The sequence below is a fragment of the Thermobia domestica genome, chromosome 9 (assembly GCF_964235325.1).
Source record: "Thermobia domestica chromosome 9, izTheDome1.hap1.1, whole genome shotgun sequence".
Classification (NCBI taxonomy): Eukaryota; Metazoa; Arthropoda; class Insecta; order Zygentoma; family Lepismatidae; genus Thermobia; species Thermobia domestica.
Window position 1 is genome coordinate 272954609 of NC_137462.1, and position 16324 is coordinate 272970932.

Here is a 16324-nt window from a genome sequence, read left to right on the forward strand (position 1 = left end):
GATACATAGCTAACCTTATTGAATCTTATGACTCATAGTCTTAAGGGAATACATGCTACAACACTGGCAAAGTTATTGTTGATGCAATTTGATTGGTTGATCACTATCTTTCGTGCAATCTGATTGGCTGATCACTATCTTTCGTGCAATCTGATTGGTTGATGAATTTCAAATCTTTGCTGTATTCAGTTTTAAGTTTTGTTTAACATTTAAAAATCTTGGTTTCGTTCAACATTTTGCACTCACTGATAAATATGATCAAAACCGTTTATTTGTTAACCGAATAGTTAAAAACCGGATAAAGTTTGACGGTTAACCGTGAAACGTAAAATTTTTAGTTTGAAATTTTTTTGCTTGAAACTTTTTGATTTTTTTTTAAATTTTTTGTTTAAAAATTTTTTCGTTTGAAATTTTCAAAATTTTTTGTTTGAAATTTTTCGTTTCCAAATTTTTTGTTTGAAATTTTTTGTTTCAAAATTTTGTTTGAAATTTTTTTTCGTTTCAAAATTTTGTTTGAATTTTTTTCGTTTGAAATTTTTTGTTTGAATTTTTTCGTTTCAAAATTTTGTTTCAAAGATTTTTTGAAATTTTTTGTTTCAAAGTTTGTGCACTCATTAGTAAAGAACCGGAACTGTTAGAACTAAAACCTCTGGCAACATTGTGGTGCAATAGTACACGTCAGAACATGGGGTTGTACTTGAAATGAAAAAAACACAATTCATTGAAATGGATCATTTTATTACACTCCACATACATCCATACCAGATATATGATCTGGATATTGTCGATACAATGTATTTTGAACTTCTTGCACTAGTTTCTCTTTAGCATATAATTTTAATTCCAATTGAAGTCTTTTAAGGTCTAATGCAATATCAATTGGTGGAAACTCAATGTCCATTTGATCACAAATAAACTGTTTATCAATACATGTATGCACCCACGAACGATGTTGACAACCATCACAATATCTAGATACATGTTGTACAATATGCATAACACATTTTTCAAAATAGTACTTTTTCAGGAATATACTAGTTTTGTTGCACACTTCCACTGCATGTTTAACACACTGGAATACGTTGATAAATTTGTTCCATTCTGTTTCCGTTAGATACACCATGTTGCGAGGGACATGGAATGTACTCTTTTTACGTAACAGCACCATCTTCTCTTCGAGGACTGTTCGCATCACCACTTCATGATTTGAGCCTAATGATTTGACTATGGTCACATTTAGCTCATCATGAAAATAATCGTTCATTTGATCGATTCGTGAACATAATATTTGCCATTCTTCACAGGTCAGTTGTACACCAAATTGTTCTGCTTTGCCCAATCGAATTACTGGTTCAAATGTTCTAGCACTGATACCAATCATCACATGTTTTGTTTGAAATATATTTATTGGATAATAGCTTGCGAAGATGAATTCTTTATCGTTAGAAGTACACATCTTTCCTCCTGAAAAGCACTTGCTCAAATGATTTCGTGGGATGACACTGTATTGGTTGATTTATAGAACTACGGCTGACGTCATTGGAAAGGAATGTGCTGACGTTTGAATTCATGGTTTCATCACAGTTGCTGACGTCATGCTGACCAACCACATTCATACAACTATGTTTGACGTGCTGACGTTTGAATTCATGATTTCATCACAATTGCTGACGAATCCGGCTGTGTACTAAATTCAAACTGATGACTTCGACCCAAGAGTCTTTTATAGCATAAAGATACAGATCCAGTATTTAAGAAACGTAGCAGTTCTTCTTGTTTTAATGCTTCCATGGGTAAATATCTTGCTGGTAAAATTATATTCTTATCATTTTCAAGCTTCACTACGATTCTTAATCCAAACTCTGTAGGGATCATTTGGCTAGCTAAGATTCTATAAGGTACATTCTGTTGTAAATCAGTAATCTTGGTAAATGATTTCATCACATCACGTGTGTTTAGAAACTGCAGACAAGTAGCCATGATGACGTTATTATGAATACTAACTCCAACGATACTTATATATGATGCAAAACTGATGACGTTTCATTATCATGTTCTGACGTGTACTATTGCACCACAATGTTGCCAGAGGTTTTAGTTCTAACAGTTCCGGTTCTTTACTAATGAGTGCACAAACTTTGAAACAAAAAATTTCAAACAAAAATCTTTGAAACAAAATTTTGAAACGAAAAAAATTCAAACAAAAAATTTCAAACGAAAAAAATTCAAACAAAATTTTGAAACGAAAAAAAATTTCAAACAAAATTTTGAAACAAAAAATTTCAAACAAAAAATTTGGAAACGAAAAATTTCAAACAAAAAATTTTGAAACGAAAAAATTTTTAAAAATTTCAAACGAAAAAATTTTTAAACAAAAAATTTAAAAAAAATCAAAAAGTTTCAAGCAAAAAAATTTCAAACTAAAAATTTTACGTTTCACGGTTAACCGTCAAACTTTATCCGGTTTTTAACTATTCGGTTAACAAATAAACGGTTTTGATCATATTTATCAGTGAGTGCAAAATGTTGAACGAAACCAAGATTTTTAAATGTTAAACAAAACTTAAAACTGAATACAGCAAAGATTTGAAATTCATCAACCAATCAGATTGCACGAAAGATAGTGATCAGCCAATCAGATTGCACGAAAGATAGTGATCAACCAATCAAATTGCATCAACAATAACTTTGCCAGTGTTGTAGCATGTATTCCCTTAAGACTATGAGTCATAAGATTCAATAAGGTTAGCTATGTATCCCTGTACACTACCTCATCAAGGTCAATCACGTGGTACATCGTATTGCTTACGTTTATATTTGGCTGTAATAATCAATACCAATGACGCATTCTCAAATTATCCTACAAAGTTTAAATGTACCAATGTCCTGGACTCCTAAACCCATCATAGGTCAATAACTGATCACGTGATCATACTCATATTTGACAATGATTTACCCAAAGAACAATTACCAATTATTGATATGACAATAAGAAATGTACCCCTCCCAAAATTTAAGATTGGTACACAAATACACCTGTGTCTTATGAAAAAGTAATAAATCCTGTAGTTATTCAATAATAAAGCCGGTCAATAACCTTTAAATTTTGAATATTTGGCCATAAGAGGAACACCAATGGGTCCTAGAAAACGTTTACCGAATTTTGTTACCTGATAATTCCCAAATTTAAAATGGCACATAAACATATAAGGGTAATAAACCATATAACGTGCTAAATAGGTGTCAATAACCTCCGAAATTTGATTTTTTGGTAGTTCTTTACCCATGAAAGGGAACGATGTGGACCATCCAAATTTATAGTGGTACATATTGAAGTCCTGTACGAAGATACCAAATGCTTATATTAAACAATTTCTAAAACTAAGTGAATGAGTCAAGATACCCCTCCCAAATTTTTTAAAGGGTGCATCAATGTACTCATGTCTTATGAAAGGAAATGAACCTATATACATGACCATATGACCATATACGGTATAAGACCGCATCAAACGGGATAAATTGGGCCAAAAACCAAACACGTGATACAACATATTGCTTATGTTTATATTTTGGCTTTTTTTTTTACTCATGAAAGGGAACAAGGTGGACCACCCAAATTTATCATGATACATATTGCGGTCATGTACTATGATAGCGAATGCTTAAATTGAAAAATTTCCAAAATTTAAGGGATTGGCTATGGTACCCATCCCGGGGTGCATCAATGTACCTATGTCTTATGATAGAAAATGGACCCCTATACATGACCATATAATCATATTAGGTAATAGGACCTCATCCAAGTGAATAAATTAGGTCAAAACGAAACACGTGGTTGTACTAAAATTTGGCAATTTCGTACCCATGAAAGGGAACGAGATGGACCACCCAAATTTATAGTAATATATATTAGGATCTTATACTATTATACCAAATGTTTAAATTGGGCAATTTCCAAAATAAAGAGTTGGGCCAAGGTACCCCTCCCGGGGTGCATCAATATACCCATGTCTTATAATAGGGAATGGACCAATATACATAACCATATAATCATATAAGGTAATAGGACCTCATCCAAGGGGATAAATTGGACCAAAATACCAAACACGTGGTTGTAGTAAAATTTGGCAATTTCGTACCCCTAAAAGGGAACGAGGTGAACCACTCAAATTTATCATAATAATACATGTTAGGGTCCAGTACTATAATACCAAATATATAAAATGAGCAATTTCTAAAATTTAAGGGGTGGGCCAAAGTACCCCTCCCAAATTTTTAAAGGATTGCACAAATGTACCTATGTCTTATGATAGGAAATAGACCCCTATACATAACCATATAAGGTAATAGAACCTCATCCAAGAGGATAAATTGGGCCAAAAGACCAAAAACGTGGTACAACGTATTGCTTACGTTTATATTTTGACAATTTTGTACCCCTAAAAGGGAACGAGGTGGACCACCCAAATTTATCATAATACATGTTAGGGTCCGGTACTATAATACCAAATGTTTAAATTGGGCAATTTCCAAAATTTAAGGGGTGGGCCAAAGTACCCCTCCCAAATTTTTAAAGGAGTGTACAAATATACCGATATCTTATGAAAGGTAATGGACCCCTATACATGACCATATAACCATATAAGGTAATAACACCTCATCAAAGGGAATAAAATCGACCAAAAACCAAACACGTGGTATAACGTATTGCTTACGTTTATATTTTGGCAATTTTGTACCCCTAGAAGGGAACGAGGTGGACCACCCAAATTTATCATGATACATATTAGGGTCCTGTACTATAATACCCAATGTTTAAATTGTGCAATTTCCAAAATTTAAGGGGTGGGCCTAGGTACCCCTCCCAAATTTTTCAAGGGTGCATTAATATACCCATATGTTATGAAAGGTAATGGACCCCTGTATACGCCCATATAACTATATAGGGTAATAATACCTCATCAAAGGGGATAAATTAGGTCAAAAAAACCCGAAATTTAAATTTTTGGCAATTTTTTACCCATGAAAGGGAACGACATAGACACCCAATACTAATAGAGGTACATACTATGGTCCTAGGCTACCACACCAAATTTTTAGATTTGGCAATTTCCAAAATTTAAGGGGGGTGGTCCTATGTACCCCTAAAAGGAAATGAGGTGGACCACCCAAATTTATCATAATACATATTAGGGTCCTGTACTATAATACCCAATGTTGAAATTGGGCAATTTCCAAAATTTAAGGGGCGGGCCAAGGTACCCCTCCCAAATTTTTCAAGGGGTGCATTAATATACCCATGTCTTATGAAAGGTAATGGACCCCTGTATACGCCCATATAACCATATAAGGTAATAACACCTCATCAAAGGGGATAAATTAGGTCAAAAACCTCCGAAATTTGAATTTTTGGCAATTTTTTACCCATGAAAGGGAACGACATAGACACCCAATACTAATAGAGGTACATACTATGGTCCTACCCTACCATACCAAATTTTTAGATTTGGCAATTTCCAAAATTTAAGGGGGGTGGTCCTATGTACCCCTGCCAAAATTTAGGTGGTGGGCCAAGGTACCCCTGCCAAAATTTAGAGGGGGTGGTCCTAGGTACCCCTAGGTCATTGACCCCGGCCAGGGACCATGGGTCCTGAGGCAGGGACCCAGGGGCCAAAAAGTTCGGCAAAGTAACCCCATTACTACTTACAGTAAGACCAATCATAATCTCAGCTACTGTAATTGTCCCTTGTGACACAACTTAAGCAGATAAACGCAAAACATCTTCTAAAAAATCTACAAAAATCATTAACACTAGACATCTGTCATGTGATCAGGAAGTTCTTTGGAAAAGTACTCTTCAAATAATCTGCATTTGCCAGAGACGGCTGTGAGATTACTAAGCTAAAACTGGTTTAAACCGAGATACAGCAATAATAATAATAATAATAATAATAATTATTATTATTATTATTATTATTATTATTATTATTATTATTATTATTATTATTATTATTATTATTATTATTATTATTATTTATATTGATAACCTTTGGAATACTTTCAAAACTTAAAACACAAACACTTTTTCGCTCTGCCATGCACAGTTTTTGTATTCATGACATAAAAGATATAATTTATTTTTTTCCTTTTAGAAAGGGGTTTAGCACTCTGTAACGCCGGCTTTCATACGCCACTGAGTTTGTCATTCTTATAGTTAGCTTACAATTGAAAAATGTATTGTAAGAAAAAAAGTATTTGTATATATGAGAAAGCAAACAGAGGAATTGGGAAAATATATGATAAACATTTATATTTACTGTATGTTGTTTGTTTACTCAGGAAATTGTATACTTCAGAATCGACAAATAACTTTGAAGACGTCGGATATATATACTGCTCTTCATGAATTTATGCTCGCTAACATCTTTTGCATCCATGCTATTCGTCTGGTCTACAGCCTTCCCATTTCCCGCGCTATCCTTCAGGAAAGGAAGCTCACGCTGGAAACGACTCACTGCAGAAAGTAAGCTTTTTTTCTCTCTTTCTATCTTTTTCTAGAAAGATGTTCTAGAATATCTTTTTTCTTTCTCTTTAATGCAGTAAAAAAATATGCAGCTGACAGATCTTATACCAAGAATGCGCCGTCTTTTCCAGCTCGGTGAAAGCCGCTACGGACTAAGCTTTTATTCCTTATTTTGTGCTCCATGCATCGTATTTACGCAAAACTTTAACAGATAAAACAAGCAAACTTTGTTTCACAATGTGAAATTATGCGGTGGACTTTTAAACTATATTCTAAAGAAGAGTGATAGGCTCCGTTCTCGCTAGTCTATTGGTTAGCGCGCGCACGTTTGATGTACGAGGTCATGGGTTCGATTCCTCATGGGAGAGAGACTTAAATTTTCAAAGCGTTACGGTGGTTCGGGTCTAAGTTCACGTCTTATATACCATGGATGCTGGAAACGGACTCTAAAGTCCAATGAACGAACAGAACTGATATATCAGTTATGGATTCCAGAAGTAAATAAAGGGGGAAAGGTACTTATTCAAAGAACAGTGAATCTATAACTCACTAACCAACTCTATGGACTATGGAACCCGGAGGTTCAATGCCGCGTTCACAAAAGCTCCCCATTAACTTCTGTCCTTAGTCAACTGGATCCAGTTTCTGTTTTCCTATTTCTGCCAGATCCATCTTAATATTGTCCTCCCATCTGCGACTAGATCTTCCTAATGGACGTTTTCCGATTGGATTTCCGGTTCAAACTACTTTCTTACATTCTGGCTACATGATCAACCCACCTGAGCCTCTTAGGCTTGTATAATAAAAACCGATTTTTCGCTATCTTTATCATTTTTGATCTATGGGAATCAATATTGAAACCGAAAGTTGCAATAAATTTCTAACACTTTTGGTTTCAATAAAATGATAAGGGTGAAGAATTGATCTCTTCTTAAGGTGCGAAATCCACACCACAAAACCATTTCTCTGTATCATTCATCCTTCTTACTGTATGGTGGTGAATAGTGAAACCGAAAATGATAAATTTCTACCACTTCCGGTTGGAATAAGGGCGGCATAAGGACAGAGATATAACCTGTACTTGGGAGCCTAAATCCACACCAAAAAAATATATAGTCCAATATTCCCTCATATTAGTAAACATAACCACATGCTTCGGCACAAGCATCAGCAAGCAGCCGACGGATGACGTCCCGATGGTACACGAAGAGGACACGAAGAGATACGAAGAGTACCCTTTCCACCCCTCCAAAGGCTGGCTATAAAAACGAACACTTAAAGCAGAAGATATCAGTTATTTACTGGTCTTATCCTACATATTTCTCCAAGCTTCATCGGGTGGGAAAGACTCCTCTAACTTTATCTCTGAGCTGCAACGTGAAAGAAGTATCCTCATCTATTTCCGAGCTGCAACGGGTAGATCTTAACCCTACCTCTCAGCTGCAAAAGGCAAGAAGATCCTTACCTATCTCCGAGCTGCAACAAGCAGGAGGCACCAACCCTACCTCTGATTGCAATGGACAAGAAGTTTCTTTATACCCAACTGCAACGGGCTGGGTCGTTCTTAACCAACAAACCTCAAACCTCCGAGCTGCGATGGGCAGGAGGTCCAATTATAGAAGAAAGAACTTTCTGACTTAATTATTTATAATCTTTTATATATAAACTATATAAACGTCGTTTATAATGAAAGAAAAGGAAATTACACAATGTAAAAACTCAAATACACTTGTCTCGTTATTTAAATAAACGCTATGTCTACTCTAACAATTTCTTAAGTGTCAGTCCAAGAGTACCAGTCCAAAGACTTTTGGGGGTGCGGTGGCTCAGTGGTTGTGCGTTCACCTCCGGTGCTTGGGGTCCCTGGTTCAATTCCAGCCGTGTGGACTTTGTGCTGGACAAACACCGTGCTCGTGGGTTTTCTCGGGGTTCTTCCGTTTCCTCCCACTTTCTTCATTCCACCATTTCATTCATTACTCACCGTCTCTTTTAGTCTAACCAGCATAAACGTGGGACGTAAAACTTAAAGGTTTCATTTCATTTTTCCAAAGACTTTTCTTACAATATAAATATTTCAGAAAATACTGTACATACGTGTAAAATGGAACTACATTTCTGAATTCTTTGTATGATAAAAATAAATAAATCTATATCTATCTATCTATCTATATATATATATATCTATATATATATATATATATATATATATATATATATATATATATATATATATATATATATATATATATATATATATATATATATATATATATATATAAAGTAACTATGTTTGTGATTTCATATCTCTTGAACCACCCGAGCGATCTCGATCAAATTTTCAGCGTAGGTGAGGTTCTGACTTCGAATGGTTTTCACCATTTCACTTTGACGGTGCAACTTAAGGGAGGGGGGAGGTATATTCAAAAATGATCGAAGATGACTGATATTATTATCGAATTCGTAAGTTTCGGGGTCGCTGAGATGAACAGTGACTCTTCGGATGCTGTTTAAATCCAAATTCAGCCCCGGAAGTTTGGGAGAGGGGGGAAGATATATAAAAATGATTGAAAATGACCGATATTAGTGTCGAATCCATAGTTTTTGGGGGTCGCTGAGATGAACAGTGACTTCCGGTGCCATTTAAATCCAAATTCAGCCCACAATAGTTATTTAACAAAAAAAAAAAAATCATCCATCAGAGAGCGCTTCAGCAGTGACTAACAGAACATATTAGTAATTTTTCCTATTTTAACCTAGCAAAGCAGGTAATTGATGCCAGTAATATAAATATTTCAGAAAATACTGTACGTATGTGTAAAATGGAACTGCATTTCTGACTTTCCTTCTTTCTTTGTAAAAATAAATAAATAAATAAATAAGCCTCGATTTGTTGATAAACTTTTCAATTGGTTTAAAAACTATTTACCTTGTTTTAGATCAATTAGACTGTATTATTACGGTATTCTCTCCAGTGAGAGATTTCGTTTCGCAATGAATTGAAATGAAGAAAAGTACTGTATGTACGTAGCATCTCTCTTCAGTCCTTATCTGTTTACGAAGATCAACCCTCATGAAATATTCAAACAGACTTGAGTAACGAACTCTGTTGAAGAAGTTGTCTCCATTGGGATATTATCTTTTTTCTTTTTCTATCTTTTCTTCACTTTGTTATTATTATTTTATGTTGTTGTTGTTGTTGTTGTAATACACAAAAAAAAAGAACAAAAAAAGTAACGCCGTTATGAACACACCAAAAGTTCGAATGAAGATATATATATACTTGAGTTTACACTGTTGCGGGCACCAAGTATTGAAGTGAACGAGACTCCAATATGTTGTCACAAAAAAGCAGGAAAAAAATATATAACGAAATACCGAAGCAGAAGAGAAAGAATAAAGGGAAGTATATGAAGCGAGAGAGAAATAAAAAGTACAGAAACAACAACAGATGTCGAACTTCGGCATCCGAGCGAGTACGTAAAAAAGAACTTCATATATATATATCCAGGGTTGGCAGCTGTACCACAGTACTTCGAGTTGATATATCCTTAGTGTGTATTACATTATTCTTGATGTTTTGACTTCAGTTCATATTCCAGAACTGCAAAATAGGAAACTCTACAGTAGGGTATGATATGATGAACAAATACTACGAGGAGTTTTCATAAATAAAGTTACAAGAATGTCACAAGATATATGGGCTGGATGCAAGAACTGGTTTTGCGGTGAACAAACGATACTATTGGTCGATGTAACACGTGAGTGCGCATGACATGTGTTAGTGTCTTCTACATTTTGATTGCAGTCAGTGGCATATTTAGGGGGACTATCGGGTTCAAGCCCCACCCTCTCTCCCCGAAATAAGTTTGTTAAGTTTTTACATTCCACGTACAACAGTAATCCTTCTTACCATTTCTAAGAATTTCATTGACTTTTCATTTTCTTGCGCTCTTCGTTCAGAAAAGTGCTGTAATTGTAAAATTTCATTCCATGTAAAAACTGTGTTCTTTTTTCTTTTTTTCGTCCATTCTACTCTTCTGTTTCTTTTTCTTAGTTGTTACTTTCTTTCGTTTCTCCTATCATACTTTCGACCGTTGTTAGTTGTGATTCAAATCGGCCGTCGTCAGTAACAACAAAACTAAGAGGAGCTGATATGCGAAACTGGTGTTCCACACTAACCTGGACAGACATCAACAATAACCGTACTTTAGTTATTATAGCAAAGGAATATTTACATCGTTTAGTTATAAAGAAAGGTGAATGTTTGAATTAAAGAAAATTAAGAGGGGGGAAATACGTAGCACGGGAAATTAGATAGGCCAAGAGGATGCTTCCTTTTACTTCTATGAATAGAATAAAAGGTTAGATTCACTGCTAAATCTTTGTGTGCATCATATCACATAAGATTCACCAGTCTGCAATTCTTACCATTAAAACTGCAATCAGTATATTTCAGCTTTAAGTTGCTTCAACATTTTCTTTCAGGTAAAAACGTACACAGATAAAACTGAATATTTCCATTTTTTTCTAAAATGAAATTAGTTAAATTGAAATGAGATTACAAATATTCAACGTGTGTTTGCAGGAAGGTCATTTCAGATTTGTCTGGGAGTGGGGTAAGATTCTCCACCGACATACGAGTTTCATATTTTTTCCCCAGTATATTAGTAGAAACTCAGATGAGCAACTGCACCCCTGCTTCCCCGTGTTATACATACACCCCAAACAAAATCCTAAACTGCAATTATCCAGTAAGTTCGAAAATGTACAATAATCACTAGCGAGAGAGAAAGAGAAAATAATGGGGTCTTTACAAATACAGACTTGTGCAATTAATAAAAATCACATGACATCTGAAATCGATTAGTAATTCCTTTAAAAACTTGTTTAAATCAATGTTTTTGCTACTTTAAAAGAAAACGGAACAAAAACGACTATAAGATGATTTTTAACTTGTTTAACATTTTATAGTTAGCACACTAGCTTTTCCTCAAAATTTCGCTATTTTCTTAATTTAAATTAGCTTCCAATCGCGTCTCTCTCAAAATTAGCTACACCAAAAATACGTGTCAACAACAAATATTAAACCCGAAACCATACATAGCAGACGCAACCCTTTAATGGTCCATTCTTAAGGCTGACTAGAGTATTTCATTTCACATACGGCTTTAACGCAACATAGATATTGGATTTCTAGGCAAAACTAAGGAATAGTCCTACTTCGCTGATAATTGTCCATTAACCTTGTTTGCATTAACTGGGTTATGTACGGAATTAAATTGTTATGATATAGTCCTGTTCCTAATGGGTTTATGACGGCCATTCACGCTGGACTGTCTAATCACAAAGGCAATTTGCTGGGCCTTTTATTGCTATTCGCAGAATATTCGATAGAGTACATTTGCTATATAGAAGCAGTCTTGTGTCTGGAAAAATATAGGACGCAAGTTGCTTTTGTGCCCCTTGGTAGCGCTTTAGAAAGGAGAAGTGAAGCTTATTCCTCTTGGTAAGAGAAGACACCAAGACGAGGCAGAAACGCATGTTCCAGATGGTCCCAGGTTGAATCCCGAAGAACGTCCCATCTATCACAAATCCCTTGCGATTTGGTTGTCTCCTTCAGCTCTGAACTCAATAAGTGAAAGTGTGTCGCAACTACCGTGTGGAAGCTAAAGGGAGTTCGAAAGACGAGCAGAAGAAAAAGAAAACGGGAACGAAAAAAAGGGGAAAAATCGACTGGTTTCCATTTGTCACGAGAAAGCAGTATTGCAAACTTTACATTTGTCGCCCTGAAGGCTTTCTGTCTATATATAAATCTTTTATCATTTGTTGTCGCCCGCCAGATGTGGAAGTGGATTCTAACCTCTAGACGCCTTTTACTTGCGCTGTTGCTTTCCTTTAAAAAATCAAAGAAAAAATGAGAAAGTAACAATTTCGGAAAGCTAAATATTTACCTCATTTTGAAGGTTTTAATATATTTATTGTAGTATAGTAATAATAATACAATACTGTACCCTTGATTTAACATTTCTATTAACTAGTCTGTAAGTTCTACCTAGTAGTTACCTAGCAGCAAGAAAGTTTTCGGGCCAGTTGGAGCGTGTTTGGCTTTTGGCTTTCTACCCTTGCATTTGAAACGCACAGTTTCCTACAATCTGCCTTTTGTTGTACTTACAAGCGATGCTTTAGACCCTTCGCAAAGCGTCATAGCATCACTGGCCGTTCATTGGCTATTCACTTGACTTGACTTGTAAAACGCTTGCGTCAAGCTTGAATGAGAGATTGAAGCTCATGTAACTTCGTTACTAGAATCCCGCAAAGCTCTATGGAAGCTAAGTAGAAGTAGGCTAGGACTTTTAGGGCTCCGGGCCAGCAGAGAGATTGAAGTCCCGTAAAGCTCTAGGCAAGCTAAGTAGATGTAGGCTAGGATTTTTAGGGCTCCGGGCCAGCAAAGAGAGATTGGAGTCCCGCAAAGCTCTAGGCAAGCTAAGCAGAAGTAGGCTAGGATTTTCAGGGCTCCGGGCCAGCAAAGAGAGATTGAAGTCCCGCAAAGCTCTAGGCAAGCTAAGTAGAAGTAGGCTAGGATTTTTAGGGTCCAGGAAATCAAAGAGAGATTGGATTCCCGCAAAGCTCTAGGCAAGCTAAGTAGAAGTAGGCTAGGATTTTCAGGGCTCCGGGCCAGCAAAGAGAGATTGAAGTCCCGCAAAGCTCTAGGTAAGCTAAGTAGAAGTAGGCTAGGATTTTTAGGGCTCCAGGAAATCAAAGAGAGATTGGATTCCCGCAAAGCTCTAGGCAAGCTGAGCGGGGAAGAAAATCACAACGCTTCACGCAAGGTGGATAATTGAAGTTAGGAATATCTCAAAGCACCACGCAAACTAGGAGAGCGGTTAAGTACCCACAATGCTCCATGCTAGCACAGTGGGCAGAAGACTTCAGAGTTCTATACAAGCTATAGATTATGTTAAGATATCTTGGAGCTCCAGGCAAGCTAAGAGAAGGAAGTTGGTCAGCCAAAACTAATGTCGATTGGGGCAATGTATATAATTTGATATCTTTTTCTGAGCACTAGTGATGTTGGTGTTTCTTTTTCATTACACGATGATTTTTGTTGTCTGCTTAATATAGTAACTTTTAGAGGAAAAGTACGTGGTCGTATTTATAAATAAAAGCACATATTAATGTTTACGAACATAACATCACACGCAGAATATTTCAATAGTTTTAGTATACATAATACACAACACACACATTCAATACACATTTATAGTCTTCTAATACCGATTTTCGAACTGCTTATTCATTTATTTCCATTGAAATTATACATTTTGATCTTCTTTTGTCTTCCATTCTTTCGTAATGGGGATAAATAGCCTTGCTATTGTCCTCCCCATTTTACCTGCAATCAATCTTTCATTTCGTTTCTTGTATCTTTCAGTCATACAACGTTTCATCGGGTTTCAATACTTAAACCGCTATTTAAGTTTTCAAGTATATTAAGTACACTTTACTTGTACATTTATTTACAACTTTTTTGTCAGTACTGCCGATTCATGCTTCTACAACTTTTTATAGTATCGTAATTTCTACAGGTTTTATATATTATTATTCCAATTTAATTATTGTTTATTGCAACTGAACAATTATACTTATGCACAGTTTCAATACAAATATACGATACGTTGTAACTTTATTTCTTATATGTAATCCACATTAGAACGTTAAAATTAAAAGCAAACGCACTCTGGTCTAGAAAACCGATATGATCTGAGGTTCTGAACACACATTCCCTAATTGAAAGCTTTCTGGTTGACTTTGACCTTCTCTGGCTGTCCACATGAACATATATGATAAATATTCAGCTGCACTTCGATAACTCGAATTTTTTCACATTCTCTTAAACTCTCCATAATACTCAATATTAAAATAAACTCTAGGGTATAAATCGAATATTTAAAAATTACAACCTCGAGAAATCGAATTTTAAGGGTTTCACAGTCATATTTTAAAATCTCGGTATCTCAAACTTTCGTATCTGTAGACAAGGGCGCGGGCTCTCAATTCTCATGTGGGCCCTGCATTGTATTTATGAATATACATACAGTATTTGGCATAATTTGAATTCAATTTATCTTAAAGGGGGTTCAGTGGTAGAGCGTTCATCTCCGGTGCTTGGGGCCCTTGGTTCGATCCCAGTTCGCGCCGTGTGGGGTTATCCCGTTTCCTCCCACTTACTTCATTCCACCATTTCCTTCATTTTCCATCTTCACTGTCTCCTTTAGCCTAACCGGCATAACCGTGGGACATAAAACTCAAAGATTTCTTTTCATTTCATTTCAATTTATCTTAAAAACCTCACAGACTATACACGTTCTGCATCTGAATGCCCGTGCCCCAAAGATACATAGATATCGACATCCTTGTCAGCGAACTTCTACCAGTCGAAGTTTACGTCTAAAAATCGAATTTCTCTTGATATGACTGCAATCACTCGAAGCTATAGGTTTATGCTTTTATGTAATTGTCACTATGCTAGTCCTGTCATTGTTACTAATGTGTATTGTAATTGTGTTTTATTCATGTCTAGACATAAAAACCCCTCTCCAAAACATACATGTACAGTGTTTTATTTTTTGGTCAAAAGATCCAATATATTTCAATCAAAAATGTTCTCGGAAGCCTTATATCTAGAGAACTACATACGGTGTAGGCAAACCCAAATTTTCATTTAACTCAGTATGATGTGCTTATTCCGTAGTAAAAATGAAAACTCGATTTAGGGGCCGTTCAAAAATTTTCTGGCCCCTGATCCAAGGTCCAATATTTTTCAATCAAAAAGGATCTTTTACGCATTATATCTGGGGAACAACATATAATGTAGCCAAACCCAAACTCTCACGTTACTCAGTATGATGTGATTATTCCGTAGAAAATACGAAAACTCAATTTAAAGGCTGTTCAAAAATTTTGTAACACATAATCCAAAACTAATTATTGGCGAAGATCGCAATCTTTTGATCCATTTTTGGATTATTCCTAAAATGTTTGTTTACTAGTCATCTTATTTAATTTAAGGAACTTTCACAACTTCGAGTTCTCGAGGTTGAACGAATAAAACTTCGAGTTATAGAGTTGAACGAATAAAACTTCGAGTTATAGAGGTCGAACGAATAAAACTTCGAGTTCTCGAGGTTGAACGAATAAAACTTCGAGTTCTAGAGGTTGAACGAATAAAACTTCGAGTTCTAGAGATTGAACGAATAAAACTTCGAGTTATAGAGATTGAACAAATAATACTTCGAGTTATAGAGGTTGAACGAATAAAACTTCGAGTTCTCGAGGTTGAACGAATAAAACTTCGAGTTATAGAGGTTATATAGTCGCTTTTAAATGAGGAACGCGAAACCTCGAAATTTTGTTGTGACCATCTTGATAACTCGAGCCTTGATAACTCGAAATACTCGATAACTCCAATCTTTGTCTATTCGCTTCAGCTTCGAGTTATCGGGGTCCCTCTGTATTATGAACTAGTATGACGCACAGAATGTTCTTTTATAATTAGCGTATACTACATACGGGGTGATTCAGCAGGAATATCACATAATTTGTGAGGTGATTCTACATGTGAAAAACCGAAAAAGTATTATGAACATGTGTCCGATTTTCGATCGTTACGAAACTGGAGCGGGTCGAAGACTGTACACTATGAATGACTATGAAGACAAGTGTGAATATTACTTACCGAAATGCTGTGTAGGCGCTGTGGTGGACAGAATAATGGTGCAACAAAATGACTGTTCCATTCTA

General features: G+C 35.6%; 1 protein-coding gene and 1 long non-coding RNA gene across 3 annotated transcripts in view; one reads left to right on the top strand and one right to left on the bottom strand.

Annotated features, from left to right (window-relative positions):
* The window catches only part of LOC145660698 (limbic system-associated membrane protein-like), a 1132467-nt gene that overhangs the window by 475551 nt on the left and 640592 nt on the right, over positions 1–16324 (bottom strand). The gene's annotated exons all lie outside the window — the stretch shown is intronic.
* The window catches only part of LOC145660699 (uncharacterized), a 30106-nt gene that overhangs the window by 12545 nt on the left and 1237 nt on the right, over positions 1–16324 (top strand). Inside the window, exon 3 of the long non-coding RNA XR_014126861.1 lies at positions 6340–6523. This is a non-coding gene — a long non-coding RNA (uncharacterized LOC145660699). The remainder of the gene's footprint in view (positions 1–6339; positions 6524–16324) is intronic.